This window comes from Epinephelus fuscoguttatus, linkage group LG22 (assembly GCF_011397635.1).
Source record: "Epinephelus fuscoguttatus linkage group LG22, E.fuscoguttatus.final_Chr_v1".
NCBI classification, from domain to species: Eukaryota; Metazoa; Chordata; class Actinopteri; order Perciformes; family Serranidae; genus Epinephelus; species Epinephelus fuscoguttatus.
The window spans coordinates 25,072,266-25,095,959 of record NC_064773.1 but is presented as its reverse complement, the minus strand read 5'-3'; the positions used below and the strand labels follow the sequence as shown (position 1 = coordinate 25,095,959).

The following is a 23,694-nucleotide window of genomic DNA, read 5'->3' as shown; positions in this document are numbered from 1 at the left end:
CAGCCTCCATTTTACATGAATTCTCATGTAAACCAGCATCATATCAGTTTGCTGCTGCAGGGCAGACCTGTCCTCTCTACTACACAGGCTAAATGAATTGTGCTTGACTATCAGGTTAATATTTTCAGAGGAGAAAAAATTAGCTTTAATTCAAGATCAGTCAGATATAGTCAGGGCTTCACATCTGTATATAAAAATGGCTGTAATTCCCCTATAACATCCTAGACATTAAATAATAGGGGAAGAAGCCACCATGACGTCAGCTACTGGTGTATGAACTCCCATTTTGAACCCTCAAATTTGGCATTTTGACCGTTGCCATATTGGATTTTTGAAGCCAAAAGCGACCATGTTTGGAAAAGAGGGTGGAGCTAACCCTAACCCTATGGTTAGCTGCTATTTTGGTTAGCACGGTGCATTTACTGCCTACATTTAACTATGATAATGCCAATGCTAATTTTTGCTAGCTAAAAACAGGTTTAAAACCATTAAAACAAAATGTACTCACTGGAAAAACTTTCTTTCTTGTTTTCTTGTTTTTTTTCTGTTTTTTAGTACAACCAAATGCTGAGCAAGAATTAGGAAACCAAAATGTTATAGTTAACCTCCATGAACTGAAATAGGAATGACTACATTCATACTCTATGAATCTGGGATTACATCGTTACGTGACTTAGGGTAGTGACTTGTCAACAAATGGCACCCACCTGTTAATGTTATGCATAACTTTAAGCCTAAATACAATTGAGACAGGTGAGTTATATGAAAATTCCTTCCCCATACAGTTGTCATGAATATTGAAATTAGCTGTCTTGACTCACTTTTGGAGCCAGCCTCCAGTGGCCATTCAAGGAACTGCAGTTCTGGCATCTCTGCATTGGCTTCATATTTCAGCCTTGGAGGTTTCTAATTGCTTAAGACACAATCAGACTCCTTGTTTAACTCTCAGCAAGAGAGAGAATATGCCTATTTTCCAACATAAACTTTTCCTTTAACAAATCAATCTGTAAATTTCTGCTTATAAAGTCAGTTCACCTGTGATTTAACATTTAATCTACAAAATATAAGATAAAGGCAGGCCTAAGTACCCTGCCTTATGTGCAAAATATGAGGGACATCTTCCTAAAATTGACTGGCAGCAATTATTTTTTAAAATAAATCTTCCCCTAGTTGTCTCAGACCATAAAAGTCCCTCTTTAACTGCCTCTGTTTTTATCTGTAGCTTCTTTGTGACTGGCAGCGAAAACAATAAGGAATAATGGCTTTTACCTTGATTCACCTTATCAGTAGTGTGTAAAAACAGGACCTGTCCCTAATTTTTAAAACACTGGCTTATTTACAGTCACATCTGTGCCTTTACAGCCAGTAGTTTACTAATGGCCATTAAACAGATTAGGTAGAGTTAAGCAACGTACTCACAGGTACTTCAACAGCACCTCCTGAGAATGGGATAGAGTCACTTTGGCTACTATGACTCCAAGAGAGTCAGATGTCATCTAAAGCTGCATGCAGCAAGACTCTATATGTCATCCAACGGTCAATTACTCCCAGTGCCAAAAGGCCCTTCTCAAATCCAACACCATCAAAGGGTCAAAACCACCAAAGCTCTCTTCAAGCTGCCTTTTCCCCCCAGTCTTTCTTCTCATCCTCTGTGATAAATCACACCATCTGCATCGAAAGCACACCACCTGGATCTGGGAGCCACCTTTAAGGAGTTTCATTGCCCATAGCATCTGAAATCCCACCATAGAATTAAAAAATCTAATGGTACCCGATGGTGTTAAGGTTGCAGCCATATGTAGAAAGAACCAAAATAAAAAAAAAAAAAAAAGTGGATTAAAAGGAAAACCATACTGATTTCAGTAATTTACACCAGAGTCAGATTGGGATCAGCTAAGTCTCTGGTTGCAGGCGTTGCAGTTTGTTTTGTGTGTGAGGTTTTTTCTTTTTTCCTCTGGCAATCTGTGCTCTGCAGGGACACGAGAAGAGCTAGCTCTGAGAGGTTTTGCCCGAAGATAAATTGGGTAACCTTCTTCTGTCATTAGTAATACCTTTTCCACTGGTGAACAGCAAGACAGAGCAGGCAGAGGGGTGATGGAGAGAAGAGAAAGCAAAAGGGGGAGGGGGAGGGGAGATGAGAGCCAGGAGTCAGCGGTAATTAGCCATGAAACAAAAGCCCACACGGCTCAGTTATGGCTTGAGTTTCACACCTTGAGCCATCTCTCCGTGCCTCCGAGGCTCAGAGCACGGCAAGGGCTGCGGCTGCCGCGATGTGTCCTGCTGACACAGAGAACAGACCTGCAGTAGCCCTGTCCCGCGTCTGTCTTCAATCCATTACACCACCCCCGCACTTCTGTCTCATTCTGGCCGACTGGCAGGGAGGTGCTTTGTCTGGCTGACTTGTCATGTCTGTCTGGGGCACATGACGATGGATCCCACTACAGTCAAGGGTAGAAGCTATATCACAGGTGACACCACTCGTCTAACACAATGTGCTCCTTTATTTTGCTGCGATTTGCTTGTATTAAACAAATAGTTCTACGCTTTCCTTTTCTTGCTGAGAGTTAGACGTGAACGTTGATGCCACTTTTAGTATGAAGCTACTTAGAGCCATGACACACATTATGCCAGACATGTTGATTGGCCAGTTACTAGCCCGTGACAGCTAATCAGAGCCTGCGACGGGAGCAATTTTATCGTTTTCAAGACACTTGAGCAATGAAATGCGTCATGATTCGCTGATATACAGGTAGGGATGGGAAAATGCAATATGAAATGTACTTTAGCCTGCTACCCTGGTACACAGATGGGGCATCTTTGCTCCTTTGTTACTGTTACTCAAAAAAAAAAAAAAAAAAGTGAGTGGGCCCCTCTCTGCCTACCTGATTTGCACGTGTATGTTGTGAAACCTTTTCTTCTCATTTCAGCGCCCACCTTTGTCATTAACGTTTTGTTAAATTTAGAAAGGCATAGGAGTACAAACAAACAGAAAATGAGGAGAAAGGACAATATGTACGTTTGTAACTTAACACAGGCGATTCAGACATTTGCATAAATATGTCTTGTTCCAGTCGCCCATTTCTCATCAGGCTGCCCTGGTTCCTCAACACCTGATGCAGACCTTGTTGACCTGGGCGATATCTGAGCTGTTATGACTTTTGTGTTTGTGGTTTCACTCATCCTGAGGCAGGCTAGCAGCATTAAGAACCTTGCCTCAGGGTCCAGACTGGATGTGTGTTATCCCACCCTAACCCAGACTCAATCCCCTAAACTTCTGCATCAAAGTCAGTAGCCTTAACCAATATATAACGTGAAAAGTAGCAGTGGTGTAAGACTAAAAAAGAGGCTGTGTTGTGCAAGTAGAACCCAAGTAAGCAAAAGCATGACTGTGTATTTGCATGTGTATGCATGGGATGAAGCTAACCTTTGGGTTTGTTTTTTAAGGGCCGTAAGTGTGTATTATTACTAGTTAGCTGCGAGTAGTTTACAGACTGGTGAGATGATTTCCTCATCCTGATGAGTGACCCGCAGCCTCGCGCCACCACAATCCAAAGCCAACCACAAGAAGCACCACCAAGACTTGCAAAACAGACATAAGAGCCTAAATTTAACAGAGCTGACAGGGAAGCAATTGGAATTGTCCATGCTTTGTTATCAGATAGAAAGAATTTTTTAGGGTGATTGGGGTCATAAACAAATGCAAAAGGGACTTCCTGATTGATTATTCTCTGGATACATTCATGAACTGATGTCCATAAGTCACGTACTCAGGGGCAGTCCCATAGAACATGAGTTAACTTACCCTCATCAGGGCACCTCCAGCACCCAGGGGCCACACTTAATCTTAGCCCTATACAATCTAGAAGCTGTCCAGTACATTTGGTTAATAATCTTAAATTGAATTAAGCTAGTGCAGATATCACAGGACATGTCCTTTGTATAACGTAAACATTAACCCATTCATTGTCTGTAAATGTAATTCCGACATCTGTTCCCTTTAAGCTTTCAGGGAGCTGAAAGTGTCATATTTCTGTAATCGCTTAGAGTAATAAAGTGAGGCTTAACGACCCCAACTACAGCATGCGATAATAAAAGGGGGGTCTCTAAAATTGGTGGGATGGAGCGTGTTTAAAAGTTGATTTCAGCAAACTATGAATTTGCGCATTTTACCAGTATAGTTGCTTGTGCAGCTTAAATTCAGCCTGCAAGTTGGTGAAAGATTTGAGGTCCTGCTCTGTGTAAAGATCACCAAGCACTGCAATACCCTTCTTCATCCATTCTCTCCAATAAAAAGAGCCTTTACAAAACCGCAGGCAGGAATTGTACCATATACTAGCGCCAGTGTTAACAGCAACACAGCCAGTGTGCGATTTTGTCAACGTTAAACCTGTTTTTCTTTTGTTGATAGTCATACCAGCTGCTAGGCCAGTGAAAATATACAAGGGGCCAGTAAATCTCCGATCTGCTGGCCTGCGGCACCAGTGGGGAAAAAATGTTATGTTGGACACTAGCTGTTTTCTTCTTGCTCCCATTGGGTTCTGTTTTTAGGCCAATCCTTTTTCCCCACGTTCCACTGTTAAAGAGAAGACACGCAAATTTACCTGCCTTTGAAACAGAAAGATGCAAACTCTTTAAAACCATTGTTGGACTGTCTCAGGTGTATCAAAGCTTGCATTGCCTAAATTCTTTTAGCTTTAGTAAGAGTTAAACTCAAGTCCTGGGACCAGTTGCACAAAACACCTTAAGTATGACACTTAAGGCTAAATATCTCCTTAGCCAAGGGACTTACACAGTTGTACAGAATCCCTTGAAAGGGTTTCTTAGTTAAGGAAGAATGTTACCCATTTACTGCATTAAAAGAGATTTTACAGCGCTAAAGGTTTCTGTGGAGATTGTTTGTTTGCTTGTGATACCCGATTTCATCTCACAAAGTTGGATTATAGTTAGTCAAAAAATGGCAGAAGAGAAGGGGACAAGAGGAACAAAACATTATACTTCTGGAGGAATAGAGTTCTCAATTTCAACCTGAGCCCGACCCCGACCTGAATAAGCCCGACAGGTTGGGTCGGTTTGGGCCAACTAATTAAGTTAACTGGGGCGGGCTGTCGGGCTCGGACAGCAGAGAGAGAGAGAGAGAGAGAGCTTTGGTTGCTAAGGTCTTTTGTGCAACAGTCAAGGGATTCCTTAAGTATACCACAAAGATGAGGAGAAAACCATAGATACTTCAATGAACATTTTAAGGAGAACACTTATGGGTGTTTTGTGCATCCGATTTTATTTCGAGTAAACCTTAACTAAGACTTTAAGGAAAATATTAACTTGCAGTGTTTTGTGCAACCGACCCCCTGATATAAGGACCCAGTGGTGCCTGTGAAGCATGCCCCTCTTTATGTGTCTATATGTGGACTGGTAGAAAACAAAAACAGGCGCATCTATAATCACTGTCCATTATCAATCAGAAACAGATAAACTCAGTAATCAAATGTTTTTTCCAGCTGAGGCTCCTATCTAAAGTCAAGTCCTTTTTATCTTTCAGTGATTTTAAAAGGGTTAGCTATACATGCTATTATCTCAACGCAACTTGATTACTTGATTACCGCTCTCTATGTTGCCAGGCCTCCCTCTCGCGCTTGCAGTTGTTCCAGAATGCTGCAGCATGTCTTTTAACACTCAAGCAAGAGCACATTTCTCTCGTCCTGGCCTCCCTTCACTGGCATTCTGACTTCCCTCACTCCGTTTTTGGCCTGATTTAAGATTTTATTGTTTGCCTACAAATCATGTAATGGGTTGGCTCCAGCCTATCTCTCAGACCTTTTACAACCTCACGTCCCATCAAGGTCACTCAGGTCCGCTGACCAGCTGCTTCTGGTTGTGCCAAGATCAAGGTTGAAGCTCAGGGGAGATTGTGCCTTTGCTGTTGTAGCCCCCTATCTCTGGAATGAGTTACATGTTGGGCTGGCCCCTGCACTGCCTCTTACTGAATCCTGTCTTAAAACACATTGTTATTCCTTGACTTTAATTCGGTATGATAGTTGCTGTATTTTATTTTTTATTTTGTTTTCCTTTTGCCTTTTGAACTGGTCTCTGTGTGTCTATTGTGTTGTTTGAGGCAATTTATTATTTTTGACTGTACAGCACTTTGTTTACTATTGTTTGCCTGTAGCCTGTTTACTAAACAAAGCTAATCCCCTGCTCACTTTAGCTTCCAGTACAGACTATGTGGGGTAAAATAGCATTTTAGAGGAAAGACCATTCAGGAGTGCTTAAGACTTCATATATTTTTAATTAATTAAGCATATTTTGTAATAGTTGCATGCCAAGATATGGAGAGAGAACTAATGGGGTAAAGGGACAGTTGACGTACCCCGCCTCTCGCCCAGCTGACATTATGCGAGAGGCGGGGTACACCCTGGACAGGTCACCAGACTATCACAGAGCTGACATATAGAGACAGACAACCGTTCACGCTCACATTTACACCTACGGCCAATTTAGAGTCACCAATTAACCTGCATGTCTTTGGACTGTGGGAGGAAGCTGGAGTACACAGAGAAAACTCACGATGACACAGGGACAACATGCAGACTCCACACAGAGGGGCTCCCTGTCATCTGTATCTGGGGGTCATCTGTACCTTTTGACCCCCCCCTGACTGCAGGCCTGAAGGGTAACTTGTATAGCTTTTCAACATTTGAGTCTAAATGGGGTCTAAATCCTGCTACAGACACTCTTTACATTAGCCTGTTAAGAATGGCGGAGTCATTTTCCTACAGAGCTTGCTAGCTCCCTAGCTACAACTAATGAAACATGGCAGTAAGTGTGGATGACTTCATTGTATCTGTACACATTTTAGTGACTTCACTCACAAATGCTGCTCTTAGCAACTGCATCTCCAACCAACCTGATCTAACAGAAATACGTGAAATGACCACGACCTCTTAACACCGCATTCCGTGGTGGCAGCACGTAATGGGTTGAAATTACGTGCTGCCACCACGAAAACAATGCCAATGTAAAGTCAATAAGGGTCCTCTCCCGTGGTGGACACACGGATTCCCTGATTCAATCACGTCACGTCAACCTCGTTTTCCTCAATGATATCTTTAACATTCCTGTATACACACAAAAACGCGGAAGTGTCCTTGATAACTCAACAATATGACAGGTTAATGTCAAAGCCATGAAAATAAAATAAATGTATTTTGCCAGCTTTTGATAGCGTAGAGCTTTAAGAGCATTGTGCTGTGGGCGGATGGGGCGCGTTCCACTACTGTTTTGTAGCTGCTGTCTGCCGTCTGTGGGCTTCATTCCATTTCAGATTGCCATCCGTCTGCCGTAACTGAATCCAAACGCCACTAATAAATAAATAAATAAGAAGATAAAAATAAGGCTGAGCACGGAAGAACCAGAGAGGAAACACCATCACATGGAGCCGTCTGCCCCTGGCAACCCGGCCACCCTCCACTCCACCAGGGGAGAGCGGACCCCAAGCCAGCGCCACAGAACCAGCGGCTGCCCCCTGGTTATGCCTCCGACCGTGGCAGCTGTCACACAAACCGCTGCTGAAAATTATACATTTTGATACAGGTAGGCTATATACATATTGCAAAACTCTGTAAAAGTACACCAAAGCATATTTTCGTTTCCAAATATTTATTTGAAAACGAAACCATTCATGCGGTCAATATAAAACATTTTGTTAGTAATAAAAAACAAATGTAATCTCAATGTGACCATGCCAGCCGGCAGGACTGCGGCTGAACCACTTCCAATGTTCGTTCATTCATTCATTCATTCATTCATTCATTCAATCGCATGTTCAATGTGTGTGTGTGTGTGTGTGTGTGTGTGTGTGTCAGAGAGGAGTATCAATAAAAAAAAGTAATTATTTCGGTGTTTATTTCTTTTATTCTTCTGTTTTTTTTTAATTAAAATGCCTAATATAGCCAACAATATTATAGACCAAATGTTAATCTAATTATTATTGTAGAATGTATTTAGTACTATTCACCACTTTCAACTGGAGACAGCAGCAAAGAAAAAAAAAAAAAAAAGGCATTATAAAAAGCCGACAAATAGTGTTAATTAATTGACGTGAGACATTGAAGAGGTTGTCTCCTATAGTCTGTAATTTTTTTTTATTTTTTTATTTTTTTTTTTATCATGACTTCTCGGAAATTACTCAAAAGTAGAACATGCTAAAAGTAAATACAATAATAGGCTAAATAGTATCTAAGCAATAATAAAGTGTCTAAACAATAATAAATATTATCTAAGTTATCTATTAGGCTACCATTCCACTCTGTAAATAGATTTTAAAATTTCAATATGATTTTAATATTATTTTTGCTTATTTCATTATTGTTATTATTGGTTTACTTTTTACTAGTATTGTATTGTCTGAGGATGACTCATGTTAGTAACTATCTACAGTAAAAAAGATAAAAACAAGCAAAGAAACAAGCAAAACTCATTTTATACACTGGGCCTTCAAAGTGCTCTCTGAAACTACACCTGGCATGGCTTGTGTCCAAAAAATGAAAAATTCTAAACTTTGTCGTAGAGCTAAACCAAATACATCATTGGAAAGGTCTCAACCTGGAGAGTAACATATGTCAGTATGAAGATTCTACATGGCTCCTGCTTTCAGCCATTGACCTTTGAACCTTGACCTCAGTGCATGTTTGAGGGCTTATAACTCAGCAACTAAAGGGGGTACAGACATGGGACCAACTGTTATAGAGAGCTCTTGACCTCAGCTATCATGTGAGTGTAGTCAACAACTGAGGGTGCTGTCAGATATGGATAAAATATGGATAAAATTATTGGTATTGAATATTTGAATAGGCTATAACAAATCTCTAGAACAGCCCAACTATCACGTTATTATCATTATTATTATTATTATTGGTGGGAAATTATAACAGAGGAATATATTTGCCGTTTTAATATCAAGAACACTTCCGCGTTTTTGTGTGTATACAGGAATGTTAAAGATATCATTGAGGAAAACGAGGTTGACGTGACGTGATTGAATCAGGGAATCCGTGTGTCCACCACTGGAGAGGACCCTAATTGACTTTACATTGGCATTGTTTTCGTGGTGGCAGCACGTAATTTCAACCCATTACGTGCTGCCACCACGGAATGCGGTGTTAAGAGGTCGTGGTCATTTCACTTATTTCTGTGAGATCAGGTTGACTCCAACTACTGCAGCTTCCACATCAATGAAAATGATGACAAAATGGTGTTTAATGAAACCTTTTCTGAAACAAGGTAGCCAGAAATTGTGACAAATTTGTTACATAAATAGAAAAATAGCTCCCCCCTCTGTAATGACCATGAATCAAGTCTGGTAGCGTTGCTAGCAGGTTAGCTCTACCCCCAACGGCCCTTGTGTATCCATTAGAGTTTGCATTTCCAGGTGTGCACTGAGCAAGCATTATCACTATGCAGGTGCTGAAAATGCACTTGAACTGTTTTCGCTTTCCTCTTCAAGATCAGATCCAAGTGGGGGGCTCAGCACAAGCGCCCCTCCCACCTCTGTGACTGCACTGTTTTGGGGAAAGGCCTGTGTTGACAGGCCCTTCATTAGAGTCTTTGTCCTGGAAGAACCGAGTACATAATTAATGTCTCCATGATGGATTACATGGGTGGGTTGCAAACAGCGAAGAGGTCGGCAGAAAATGGTAGAATTGATGCAAGGCTATTTTCCCCTATCGAACACGCCTACTGTGTGCCCCTTCTGCACTGGCACCAGAATTGCTGATTAGAAAGTCACAATATTTACAACAGCGGTGACTTTAGTACAGGTGCTATTGAAAATTAACCCCCTGTGTCTTTTACTTTACTGTTTTTTTGTTGTTGTTTTTTCTCCTATTTGTGGGAATTGAAGGGGGATGCAGCCCGACAAATGATCATCTTTATTGCGATTCTCACAGGTGGGGCTTTGGGCGGATGTAAACCATTAATCAAAGCCATCGTTAATGAAGCAGAAAGCGCTGTGGAAATTAAACCCCTTCTGTTCCCCTTTCCATAATGTTGAGGTGCTCTGCGTTCAAGCTGGTATGATGGAGAGTAAGATATCTTGTTGCGCTGGTTCTTTTTCTTCATTTATCAGCAGGAAACTGGGCACACTGGCATCACATCTGTAAGCATTAGCCAAAAGTTAGCCACTACTCTCATATTATTGAGCTGTAATGAGCTTGAGGTATGGTCCTTTATGTCAAATTGCAGCTCAAGGGTTCAGTTTAATGACTTCAGCATTTGACTTCCAGATAGAATGCCAGCATGAACATCAATGTGCTGACTTTCCTCACAACCTCCAGGCTATGTTTTGATAAAACAAACTAAGTAAGAGCAAATTGCAACACATGGCTTTTTACATAAGAGATCAAGTGGGCTCAAGTGGAATTGCATCTAATTGAAAGTGCAGGGAATGTTTGATCTCAGTGTTTTCATTTAATATCATCCCGGGGGAAGCCAAGCGCAGTTTTATCCACCATTTCCAAGGTTTTTGGAAATATAGTTTAAATCTGACAGGAACTGTCGGATGGGTATCTGTAAAAACAGCTGATTTGCGGGTGGTTTTTAAAAAAAAACATTTTTTCCCGGGTTTGGATCTGGGTGGAAAAAATAACATGCAGGTCGGATCGTGGGTTTTAGATAAACACAACAGTCATTAGTTCGGTAAACTACAGATAACTGTCTTGGTCATTATTTACTCTCTAAGGATCGCCTCCGCTATTTCGCAACGGTCATTGGTTCAGCTGTTTACACACGTTTCACCATCTAATAACACAATTTGTGATTGGACGACAGAATCAACATGGCTGCCACTGTCTAACAAGCACCACTTCCAAAACAGTAAATAATTATTTAGGTGTTTGAGAAATAAGTGGATAAAACATACAACTGTCACTTTATAATGTTTCTGAAGTGTTTCCCTGATGGATTACTTCTCTCCTCGATGGATTCTAAAAACGTGACGGCTCGTAACTGCTGAACGTCGCTCTGGACAGAAAGTAAGTTTATTATTACACATGTAAAGTTCCTTAACATAGATTAAAAGTTTAAAAGCATTAAACGTAACAAACGAGTGCTTTTACACTCGTATGGGAGAAGAACACAGAGGGTTGATGATGGAGCTGAAGTCAGGTTTTTATTGTGAGAGCTGCTTCATTCAGGTCGTTGTTTACTTACTGGCACCTTAACTGTGATGATATGCTGTTCAGTATTCAGCAAATATGACCCAAAATGATTACTTTAAATCCGGGTTACGGGTCGGGCTGCGGGTCGTGTTTCAACGGGTCGGACTGGGTTGCGGTACTAATTGGCCTGATGCGTGGGTTTGCAGTTCGGGTGCGGGTTTGTATGTCGCCGGGTCGGGTTGGGGCGGATCTTGAAAACTGGACCTGTGCAGGACTCTGCTGCTAGTAACACTGTCCCGAACCAGTAGTGTTGTTGTGGATATATTGTGCCCACCAGTGCTAAACCCCCTTAAGCATTGTTAACTATGTTATCACTGTTAACTCTGTTAGCACAGTTAGCAGTGTAAGCACAGGTAGTGGCGCTAGCATAGTTAACAATGCTAAAGTGGGTTTTACGGCTCAAAATTAAGCTGCTTACTCACCAGAGCTAAATCAGGGAAGACTGAAGGGCAGTGCCATGTTTCCTCAGCAACGCTGTCCAGCCACCTGGACAGCATTACCAATGGTAATTGCTGAATAAGCAGCATAGCTAGCTAGCTCCCACCTGACCCAGCAGAGTGGTGTGCAGTGTAGAGTGGCCAAGGCTAACGTTAGCCAAGTGGAAAACGGAGGGTGGGCAGTGAGCACCATGTTTCCATAGCTAACCAGCTGTCTGTCATCAAAGCCTACAGAAACCTAAATAAAAGGCAAGACAATTTACATCACAAAGCTAAAATTTCACCACTTCTAAATGGATAGCAATTTAAAATGTGGCACTAAAGCTCACTCTGAGTCAATGGAGTTCTGGACTAAAAGGACAGGCTTCTTATTTCATGTCATTTTGCGTTTTACGTTTTCTTGAAAATATAATGCTAGCTCACCTAGCGCCACTGAGATAGCTAGTAGCGAAGCTCAGCCAAGGAGGACGGGGTCTGCCCATTGGTCCGACAGCCCATTATTCCGACAACCCATTGGTCTGACATCCCATTGTTCCAACCATATTAAAACCATTGTTCCGAAGTCCCGTTGTTCTGAAATCATCATGATGCCCTGTGGTTAAGGTCTGGTTGGGTTTAGGTTCAAGAACATTTGTGTGATTTAAAACTTGTTTTAATGCTGACAAAACTAAAGTCATGCTGTTCTCTAATACAAAATCAAAACCACAAAATCTGGCCTCAATCCTCTCTTCTCAGGGTTTGAAGATTGAGTGTGTTTCCAATTACAGATATGTTGGTATATTAATTGATGAATCCCTCTCTTTCACAAATCATATTCAGCAGCTGGTAAAAAGAATGAAACTGAAACTGGGTTTTTATTTTAGGATCAAATCCTGCCTTTCTTTTAACTCAAAAAAGAGACTGGTTGCTGCTACTTTTATGTCTGTTCTGGACTACGGTGATGTTGTGTATATGCAAGCTTCATCTCAAAGCTTACATGCTCTTGACACTGTGTATCATGGAGCTCTGAGGTTCATCACTGGTTTTAAAGCGCTTACTCATCACTGTACACTGTATGAACGGGTTGGATGGTCCTTCTTATCTATACGTAGACTGAGACACCTGCATATTCTCATTTACAAGGCAATCTTAGGTTTTCTTCCTGCTGTCTGTCCCAAAAGTCAGAACTGAATTGGGAAAGAAAGCATTTAGGTTTGCTGCTCCCTCTGCCTGGAACATGTTACAGAAAACTTTGAAACAAAATGAGTTGGTCTCATTGAACACTTTTAAGGGGAAATTGGATGATCTGGAGGCAGAAACATCTGGTTGTAGATGTTTTGCCTGAGGCTTTTATTATTGTAGCTGACCTTGAATTGTTGCTGTTTTGGATGCTAAGGGTTTTTAATGTTTGTGTCCATCTTGTGTTTGTGTGTATGTATGATTATGCTGCTCCCTGTCTTGGCCAGGACACTCTTGTAAAAGAGATTTTTAATCTCAATGAGTCTTTTCCTGGTTAAATAAACGTTAAATAAAAAAAAAAATAAGGCACAAAAACCACTTGGTTAGGGTTAGGAAAAGATCATGGTGTGGGTTAAAATGAAAAAGAAAGCGGCAAACACATAAGCTGTGAGCCTGCTCCGCCTCAAGCCTTTCCCAGCTGATCCAAAGCCGGTCGCGGCGCACCATCGAGGCAGAAATATGCCTGCCGGGAGCCATTCAGCACCGCGGAGAGCTCCCCACACAACCCGGACCCAGAGTTAATAACAGGAGGTTATGGTGTTTCACTCTGTCCTTTCTCTGACACTTGTATCTCGACCAGTAGCCTACTTTTGTTGCATTTGCTTATCCTCTATGGTACACAACAGTATAGCCTAGTGTAATCACATATTGGAACAACGGGACGTCGGACTAATGGGATGTCGGACCAATGGGCTGTCGGACCAATGACATGGACCCAGGAGGACACCATTTATGGTTAGCCCTTGCTCTGTCACCAGCACAAGCCTCTCATCCGTGAGTAGATGCACTCTTCCTTCTGCACAGTGATACGGGTTATGGGTGTAGTTCTGCAGAAAGAAAATAGTTCCTACATCGAACTGCACACAAAAAGATATGTGGATTATCTTCAGTAACTTGGTCATGATTTCTGAAAAAAACAAAACAACCATGTCAAGTTTTTCAAGTTTTAGCACCACATGCTGAGTGCCATTTGGTTCCATTATATTTGAGAGAAGGCAGACATCTCTACGGCCAATATCTCCAGCACTCGCAGCTCACACCAGATCAATCTAGACAGATAAATAACACTACAGGTAAGAGAAAAAAAGAAATGTATTTTTGTTTCTGGCGTCAACTGTCCCTTGAAGGTTGTAAGAATCCCATTATCCTGAGCAGTCCTGATGCACGTGAGTCATCTCCCTGGCAGTTTTTAAGATTTCAGTTCAAATAAATTCGTCTGTGTCTTGCCAGTGTTCACAGTACAGTCTAGTGCACCAGTGGATAAAGTGACTCGCTCAATTATACATTTACTTAGACAAGTAATAAAGCGCTGCCACTCTCTGCCAAAGCTGGGGCTGATTATACCGGCTGTACAAGCTGTTTTCCCAGCCTCCTGTTCCTCCCCTCTCACTGATCAAGACATTCATCCCAAAGAGAGGCACACTTATTGGAGCGATTGCAAGTCCCAGCTCTACACTGTCAAAAGCCCCTCCTTACTGTTTTTCCCAATGAAAAGATGCATGTTTTTCCCCTCACATGGGGTTCTAATCTTCAGATCCAGAATCTGAGCTTACTCTCGCAACATCCTCATATGATGACACTATCAGTCCAACCTCTAAGCGTGCCTCATGTCTACAGACGTGATAAGCTTTATCAGGACTACATGTGTGATTTTTATGCTCACCCCTCTCAAGGTTATGATAAAGAAAATCTGCCCATAATTCTTTCAAAGGGTACACAGGCATTATTTATTATTATTTTACCATCATCCTCCTCTAAATACTGTAACTTCAAAAGAGATGATGCAATTACATTTTCATCAAGAAAAATAACTTCTCCCTTTGCGCATTGTTTGTGTGTGCTCTTTGATGAAAGCATGTTAAAGCTGACATGTAGCCTGGCTGTTTTATGCTGTTAAAACCTGCTGCTTAGGAACAGAAACCTCCATCTGTTTGTGTAGCTGCATAAAAGAGCATTTCTTATGAGCTCTAGCACGAGAACGTACTCAAATACTGAATGCACGATTGGGAAGCAGCTTTTACACAAGATCTCTAAAACAATAGCATTTTCTGATTTTATTTTATATGCTTGTTTATATTTTATTCTTTTTTTAGTGATAGAGTCCTCTGGGGGTAAAGCTTGTCTTTGAAAACTAACTGCAACTCAACTTATAACATATACCTCAATTCATTGATGGATTTTTGAACAGGCCTGGGTAAAGGCCCAGGGGCCCAAATGTCAGGGCCCCAGTTGGCCTTCACTTGCAAATTGTCACTCAAATAAACATAGATCGACCAGGAAGAGACTTAAAAAGGCTAAAAAGAGACACAGAGAGACTGCAAAGACATGCAAAGGAACTGCAGAGGACAAAAAATAACTACAAAAACAGACACAAAAAAAAAACACACAAGGAGACACAGCCTGACTACAAAGCAACAAAAAACGACAAAAAGGACATAAAATTGCCTCAAAGAGACACAGAATTACCTCAGCAAGGCACAAAATTACATCAAAGATACCCAAAGACACAGCATTTCTTCAAAGAAACAAAACAACCATAAGAAGACACAAAATGACTGCAGAGGCAAAAAACAGACCACAAAGAGATACAAAGGAAATGCAAAAGACAAAAATAACTACAAAAACAGGCAAAATCACAAGGTGACATAGAATGACTACAGAGCAACAAAAAACAACAAAAAAGACTGCCAAACAACAACAAAAGGACACACAAGAACCCTAAGAAGAAATTAGAGACACAAAGACACAGAATTTCTTCAAAGAAAGACAAAGCAATTGCACAAAATGACTTCAAAACAAGCCACAAAATTACCTCCAGGAAACACAGAATCACCACAATAAGACACAAAATTACATCAAAGAGGTGGAAATGACTACAAAAGGACACAAAAACAACCTGAAGTAGACATGAGAGTACTACAAAGAGACACAAAGACCCAAAATTCCGTCAAAGAAACACAAAACAAGTACAAGGAGACACAATATGACTACAAAGCAAGACACAAAATATCCTCAAGGAGACACAGAATCACATCAGTAAGACACAAAATTATATCAGAGAAAAGCAGAACAAACATGATGAGAAAAAAAATGACTCAAGCACGAACACAAAATAAATAAACAAGAAAAAAATATAATTACCTCAAAGAGACACAGAATCACCTCTTTAAGACACTTTACATCAAGGACACCCCAACAACTTCTAAAGGACAAAATGACTACAAAGCAACATAAAACGACTAAAAAAGAGAGACAGGATTACATCAATAAGATGCAAAATTACATCATAGAGACCCAAACGACTACAAAAGGACACAAAACAACTCCAAGGACACACAAAAGTACTACAAGGAGACACAAAGTACCTAATTTCTTCAAAGAAACACAAAGCAAGTACAAGGAGACAATAAAAAGACTACAAAGCAACACAAAGACAAACAATAACATCAAAGAAATACAAAGCAACCACAGAGACTTCAAAGCAAAACACAAAATTAACTCAAGGGCACACAGAATTATCTCAATAAGACACAAAATGACATCAATGAGACCAAAACAACTACAGAAAGACACAAAATAGTCACAAGGAGACTACAAAGACTACAAAGCAACACAAAACAACCAAAATAGACATAAAATCATTTCAGAGGGACAGAATTACCTCAGTAAGACACGGAACAACCGCAATTTAACACAAAGACACAAATTTTCTTCAGAGAATTAGAAAACAACCACATGGAGACACAAAAACAACAAAAAGATGCATAAAGACTACAATGAGATGAAAAAACACTACAAAGTCTGTGTTTCTTGCTCCTATGTAGGAGAGGTTTTGGGGCCTTTTGCATATCTGTGCCCAGGGGCCCATTGTCTCATAATCCACCAGTGCCTCTATTCTCCATTTACTAAGCCTACTTTCTTTCCAAGCGCTCTAAAACTACTAACTAGCATAATACCTAAGATCCCCCTGGACGCCATTTCTTCTTCCTTACAGCGAGAGTGAGAGAGCCTCTGATTGAATTGACAGCTCATGACTGGCGCTCGGCTGCTGTGTTTGGTGGTGTCAGGAGGAGATTCTCTCCCGAAGTTAGCGCTTCACTAATTGGACATGCATGCACGAGAGAGAGAGCTTCATTTAAAACCAATTAGCAAACTAGATAGTCTTAAATTAACCTGAGCTAGATTCATGCTTATTTCCATTCCCTGCAACCTCAATTTCTCTCACAGTCACACACTCTGTCACTTTAACACGGGCTCTGCCTTGTAGCTGATAATTTTGCAGCTATCACATGATCGTATACAGTTTCCATGAGGTAATGGTATTGACACATTTTTGTTCTTGCTGCCGAGTTGTGACTGGAGGATAGCAACAGCTCTTCCAATTAACACTGTAGCGCCTTTGGGTGCAAATGATTGTTCATCACTTCAGCATAATGTGTCTTTATGAAAATGGATACCTGGAAACTCTGCATATGCTGTAGAAATCATCTGCATATCCGTGCAGTGCGGAGATAACATCTGTGGAAGCACTCTTATCATAGACTCTGTAATCCATTAAAGAAACTACCCCAGCTGTTAGATATGAACTCAGTTTTTTAAAAGTCATACACAAGTTTTTACTCTATTATCCTTGCACAAATGTTTATCTGTTTTGCGTTTTCGGTTGAACGATTTTGGATAAAATGATCAATTCTTCCAGGAGCATGGAGATTCAACATGTGGTCAAATGATCGCATGCACTAAAACACTCAATACAAGTCATTTCTTGGCCTCCTGTTACCAGGGAAACCTTTCAGCTGTGTGTGTATGTGTGTTTTAATGTGTTTGTCTATTTGTGCTTGTGTAATTACACAGATGCAGCTGGCAGCATCTGTGAGAGAGGGTTTCTTTATATAACCATCGATATATGGCTGTATTTATACACCTGCTACCCAATTTTTAGAGTGGTGTGAGGCAGGGTTGGGGCTTATTGAATGGGGGTCTTGTAGACGAAAAAGCCGACCTGATATGACCACTAACTATCCTGTGTCTGTGCAAACACAAACACAAAATTGCTCAGATACATAATTCTTCATATTAATATTAAGTATATGAGGGCTAACTACACAAAAGGCGTTTTTGAGGAAAGACGTTTTGACATGTCACAGTTGGAAATGCACAGATATAATAATAACATTAATTCTAGCTGAATTCCATTTAGCTGCTTTGAATCCAGGGTCCCAGTATTGTGCAGGATTTTAATAGAATTGAGCTATCATTAATTTTATTAATGATGGTACTACAAATGAGCCCCTCTGTAAAGACCCAACCATTCTCATTCCCAGGGCATCAAATACCAATGCTTTGTCACACCCTTCCGTGAGAGATATTGACAGTAAAGGCAACCATTAACTTCTTTATGAGGTGCATGAGGCTTTCAGCTAACATTGTGTCAACCCATCTGCAGCAATATTTGATGCTGAGAGCAACTGATGCAGTATAAAGAGCGAGAGAGTCTGTATAGGGCAGCTGGATGGGTCAAACAAAACCAGACTTCTATCCAGGAGGCCACAATTCGTGTCCTATGTGAAACCCAAAGTCAGTGTAGTTATAACATAGCGTTATGTCACTTACCTACATCCAGTGTGAAACCAAGTAAATAATGTTTTAACATAATGTTACGCACTTTACGAACTGTCGCTGCTAGGGTATCATTTAAAATATTCATGACACCAGTACTAATACCAGTACCCTGCCAGTGCCAGTACTGATTCCAATAGCGTACTTTATTCGATACCCTAATGTGTAGTGAAGTCAAACTTTGAAACGTTCAAGAGCCATATTGGCACTTTGAACCGCCAGCTCTATCAAATATACCGTACTCGCCTTTACCGCACCACAGACTGTATAATTGTAGCTGCTGCTGAGGGAGTGTAAGCTCTGTGCCAGGGACAGAGAATCCACCCGCACACACAGTGAAAGGGCTGCAAGCATCACAAAAAAGTCCAAAAAAAAAAAAAAAAAAAAGTCAAAATTTATTTATATAGCACATTTAAAAACAACCTCGGTTGACCAAAGTGCTGTACAGTTCATCCAATGAATGAATAGCAAAAACCACAAAAATTATCAATAAAATCAATAGGTTTAGACAATAAAACATCAACACTAGAGTACAGGTAAAATACAAATAAAAGCTGTAAAAGACATGTCTGTCTCAACTAGAGGTGAAAGCAAGCGAAAAGAGGTAGGTTTTTAAAAGAGATTTAAAGTGTTCCAAAGTTCGGGCTGCCCTTATATGAAATGGTAAAGTATTCCATAAATTTGGCGCCACAATGGAAAAGGCTATGTCACCTTTGCTTTTAAGTTTAGTTCTGGGACAGGCCAGCAGCAGCTGACAAGGCTAACATTACCTAACAGCTATTAACGTGTTAAACAACAGAGTCCAGTTGTTTCAGTCTCGCTGTTAGTTTGTTGTGACCATTTAGTGGTTTAGTGTTGGATGTTAGTACTGCTTCTGTGTTAGCTTGTGCTAACCAGCCAGACTTTGAAGTGACCGCTCTCTGGAGGGAGAGTGGCTCCAGAGCCTGCACTTACTGTTCTAGCGGAGAAGTTTCAATACTACTTGAGGTATATCAGTCAATACCTAAAAGATATTAAGCACTGATACCCAGCCCTGGACACTACACACTGACATTACATATTTGATGTAAATAAAAACATTTTGTGTTGTGTTGTGTAAAGTCTAGTGGTACACAAGTTGTGTACCATCTCACCTGCCCTTGTAAATGTTTTAATATTGAGGTGTTTAAAAGAGAGTGGCAGAACATAAATATGCCCTAAGAACCAATAATGTAGATTACTCTATGGCACACTATTTCCATAGTTTTATAATGATGGCCTTTTGAAAGTGGAGGGTAGTGAGTTTGTCCATCAGTCTATTAGAGGTGTTGATGAAGACTTCCTGTTTTTTTACATTTAATGCTTTAGTTTATCCAGACCTTATTTGATTTCACCCCTTTTTTGTTTGTAGTCATTTAATTGTTGGTGTTTGGGCTAATTTTATTGTTGTTGTTAATGTTTTCATTGTCATAACAATTACTGTGAATATGAATTTTTGTTTGCCACATAGTCTACTTGTGGTATATGTACTGTATGATTTACTGGTGTAGTTTAGCCTCCAGGCCACTTGTTGTCTATATAAGGAATCATGACAGTCCAATCTGGTTGACTCCTTCTTCCTGTCACACCTTATGTGCACTATGAACTCATTGGCGTAGTGCGCACATTTCGACAGGATAGTGTTGTCTCAAACCAAACACGGCAGTTGCGCACTCACCGTAAATGACGACCGCAAATTAGCTAGTTAGCAAACTAGCATTAGCATTCACGTTATCGTTCGCAGTACCAAATCATTACAGACTGCTAATTTAACCCAATAAACATACTGCTGGCTTATAACCGACAACAGTATAGTGGTGCTTAGTGCAAAAAACAGGTGAATTTGTACAATGCAGCTACGTTCACGGTCGCACAGTCCTCGGCCGCTATTTCCAGTTTGAAAAGTGGTCCCTCCCCTTCCACTACGTAGCCAAGATGGCGACCATTGAGTGCAAGAAGTGTCCATAGTTCCACACTCAACTTCTTGACCGCTTTGAGTGCACGCCCAGGTCCCCACGAGACAGCTTCCCTGCACTGATGCTGGTCAGCCCATCTACATCCTTCTCTGGGGCCACAGCGTTGGTGAACCTCTCTGTGTTGATCTTGTGGATTGAGTGCATTTTGAGTCACTCAAAATATTAAGTGTAAGTACGGAAGTATGCGATTTGAGACACAGCACCAGTGTGGGTCAAGACTTGTTGGTTCTCTCTTTTATGTGGGTTTTAACTTTGATATGCTCTAAACAAATAAAGACATTTTAACTAAATATTCATGGCTTGATGCTAGTGTGCCTTAAGGTAGCACAGTTGCTTCCCTTATTCCATCATTAATGTTATTGGTAACACCTGAGGGTTTCCTACTAAGTCAGAATGTCTGCTGTGAAAAAGTTCTATCAGCCAAAGAGCCCATTATCTGTCATCATGTTAAAAATATTTAGATTACAGTTATTGAGCACAACATAATACTAGTTTTTCTTTTCTGTCAGAAATGATGACCAAATGCAGAGATGCTTCCCGTCCTTCTACTTGAACAAGGTTGAGTCATCTTTGCAGGTAAGTTGCAAGTGCAGACCCTGTCACTTCAAATATTGTGCTTCCTTTTGACTCTCTCATCTTGTTATTTCAATAACAAAATATTTCTCTTCAAAGAAAACTTCTTCTCTCTGGGATGTTGTTTATTGTCTCTAAACCTCTTTGTTACCAAGGAGATTTTTTGATGCATTCGGCTCGTTTCTGTAGAATAAGTGTGAGACAGGGTGTAAGTGCTAAGATAAATCTGATCACACTTTTAGCAGGTTCTCTGTCATCTCACTTTGTAAATTTGTGTGATATGATTACAAGCATAGATCAAACCCAAATATCTGTGTTTCAGAATATACTGGTATCTGGTCAGAGATATTAAGGTTAACGCCACTTTTTTTTTTCAACATGGGTTTTCTATCAGTAAGGATAACAATATACTCCTGGAAACTGGCAAAATGTCTAAGTCTAATAGGGTAAGAAATGCAAGAAAAAAAGACAAAACCATGAAATTAAGATGCAAGTTTTAATGGCTTGTGATAAGTATGTTCATTTCTAATACCTCATAAGAACATTTTGTGCAGATTTCCATATTTCCATGTCATCAACAGGTGTAGCTTATTCTTCATGCCTATTACAGTTACATTAGTACGGCAAATTCGGAGAAACTACAAGGAAGAGACAAACAGGGTTGACAGCGTGGAAAGATTAGGAGCTGAAACAATAAGTTGACACCCAGAGGAAACGTTCTTACATTAATTTTTTCTGGCAAAACTGCATTACTTGGCCAGACTTCAGACGGTGAACCCTTTTTCTTTATCTTGTCTGTTCACACTAGGTGATGCTGACGTGTGTGGCCAATCGGATCAAGCGGATGCACTGATTTTGACTTGAGGGAAGAGCTACAGTCGCTCATGCGGACAGACTGATGCCACAGAGAGAGAGCCGACTGGTGGAGGTAGGATATGAGTCTCCCTGTCAGCGGCAGAGGAGAGGGGGAGTCAGGTGTAATGAGGGAAGACGTTTCTGATTTACCCTCTCCTCCCCTCAGTCACATATCAAAGGACTGAAAGCAGTGATGAATCCACTCCTTACATACAAGTACCTCCAGTGCACTACTGCATGTGCACTTCAGCTCACATACTCGCAGAAACATGCTGTTAGAGATTGTTACATCCACAGTATCCCAAAAAATCAGTCTATATGTCCATGTCTGCATAGTTAACTATTATGTCAAGTAGATTAGAGCTGTGAAGCTTAACATTTCAGTCCTGGTTGATCTAATGCTTGTAAGGGCAAATTCTGAAGGTCTTTGCAAATGCCCTTATAACTAAAATATTAATCTGATGTACCTGTTGGTAGTTCCACCATAAACAGCACAAATGATTTATTATATCAGTAACAACATTTTTATATGAATAAACTTAGCTTTGTGCAGTTTGTTTTTGATAGATTGTTCATAACCTGGCATTGGATTCTGTTATTTGGGCTCTTGTAAATATCTTTTTAAGCAGCAGGAACATGAAATAATACAAAAAAACTCAACATGTTTCCGAATATCCATTATATTCAATTTTCCCACTCTTACCCCATTGTCAATATAGACATGTCACAACTATTAAGTAGCAGTGGGTGAAGGCTGTTGTTGCACTCAAGTGACAACCATAATAGTTTCATAAGCAGGGTTTGAGTTCATGAAAATCTTAGAGATTCTTACTTTAACCAAGAATTATGGCTGTGTTCCGAATCACATGCTTTTTCTTTTTTACTTCTAGTAGGTACTGCAGCTGCCCTTAAAAAGTGCGTACTGTTGCATGCAGTATGCACACAATCAGGGAATACTACTGTCTCATAACATTATGTCCTGAACTTTGACCCTCTTGCTTTTTATCTTTTACCATGGAGATAAAACAAACACCAATTACCAAGTTTGCCAGGGACAGAGATCACCCTGTAGAGCTCTGCTGTTGTTACTTTGCAATGTGTGTAGTTTAACTTTCAAGTTATAACTGTAGAGATTGCAGATTCCAACATACTATATTTGCCACAGTGAAATTACATCTGCAGTTCTCTGTAGTTCTTACTTTCATGGTTATGTCCTTTTGTTGTTTGTAATATTTATTATTATTTTCTCCACTTATATAATATTGCTATTATTACTGTTCAACTGGTCATCAGTTACTTGAATGCGCTCTCAGCTGTCAACGAGTTGTCAAGCTGTCATGTGTTTGCGGCTCAGTCGATGTGACGTATCGTCCAAGGATTGTGCGTCAGAAAAGCCAGAAAGCATGGTGGCTTGCATACTGCCAAATTGGACAGGATGTAGTAGAACAGCCTGGTATTTTGCTGTATTTCACACACTGTGTATTGGGACATACTTAATCTTTTTCTGGCATACTATATAGCATGATAATATGGGCATAAGAACGCACAGTATGTTATTATAATGTCTGTAAAGGGCACACACCCTTCTAGGGCACCAACTAATGATTTGTTTTTGTTTTTTCTGATTAATCAGGTAATTGTTTATTGTTTAAAAACATGGGACACAGTGAAAATGCTTAATTACAATTTCACAAAACTCAACTCAACATACTTCACCCCCTAGCTTTATCTGGTGGTATCATTGTTGGCGTCATTGTCACAAAGACGACCAGACCACTTTCCTCAGAC

The 23,694-nt window shown here is 40.4% G+C and overlaps 1 long non-coding RNA gene across 1 annotated transcript in view; it reads left to right on the top strand.

Annotated features, from left to right (window-relative positions):
- LOC125883045 (uncharacterized) overlaps positions 1-22,103 on the top strand; it is a 52,484-nt gene extending 30,381 nt beyond the window's left edge. The window contains exons 2-3 of the long non-coding RNA XR_007448446.1: positions 20,988-21,054; positions 21,860-22,103. This is a non-coding gene — a long non-coding RNA (uncharacterized LOC125883045). The remainder of the gene's footprint in view (positions 1-20,987; positions 21,055-21,859) is intronic.
- Positions 22,104-23,694: the final 1,591 nt, after the last annotated feature.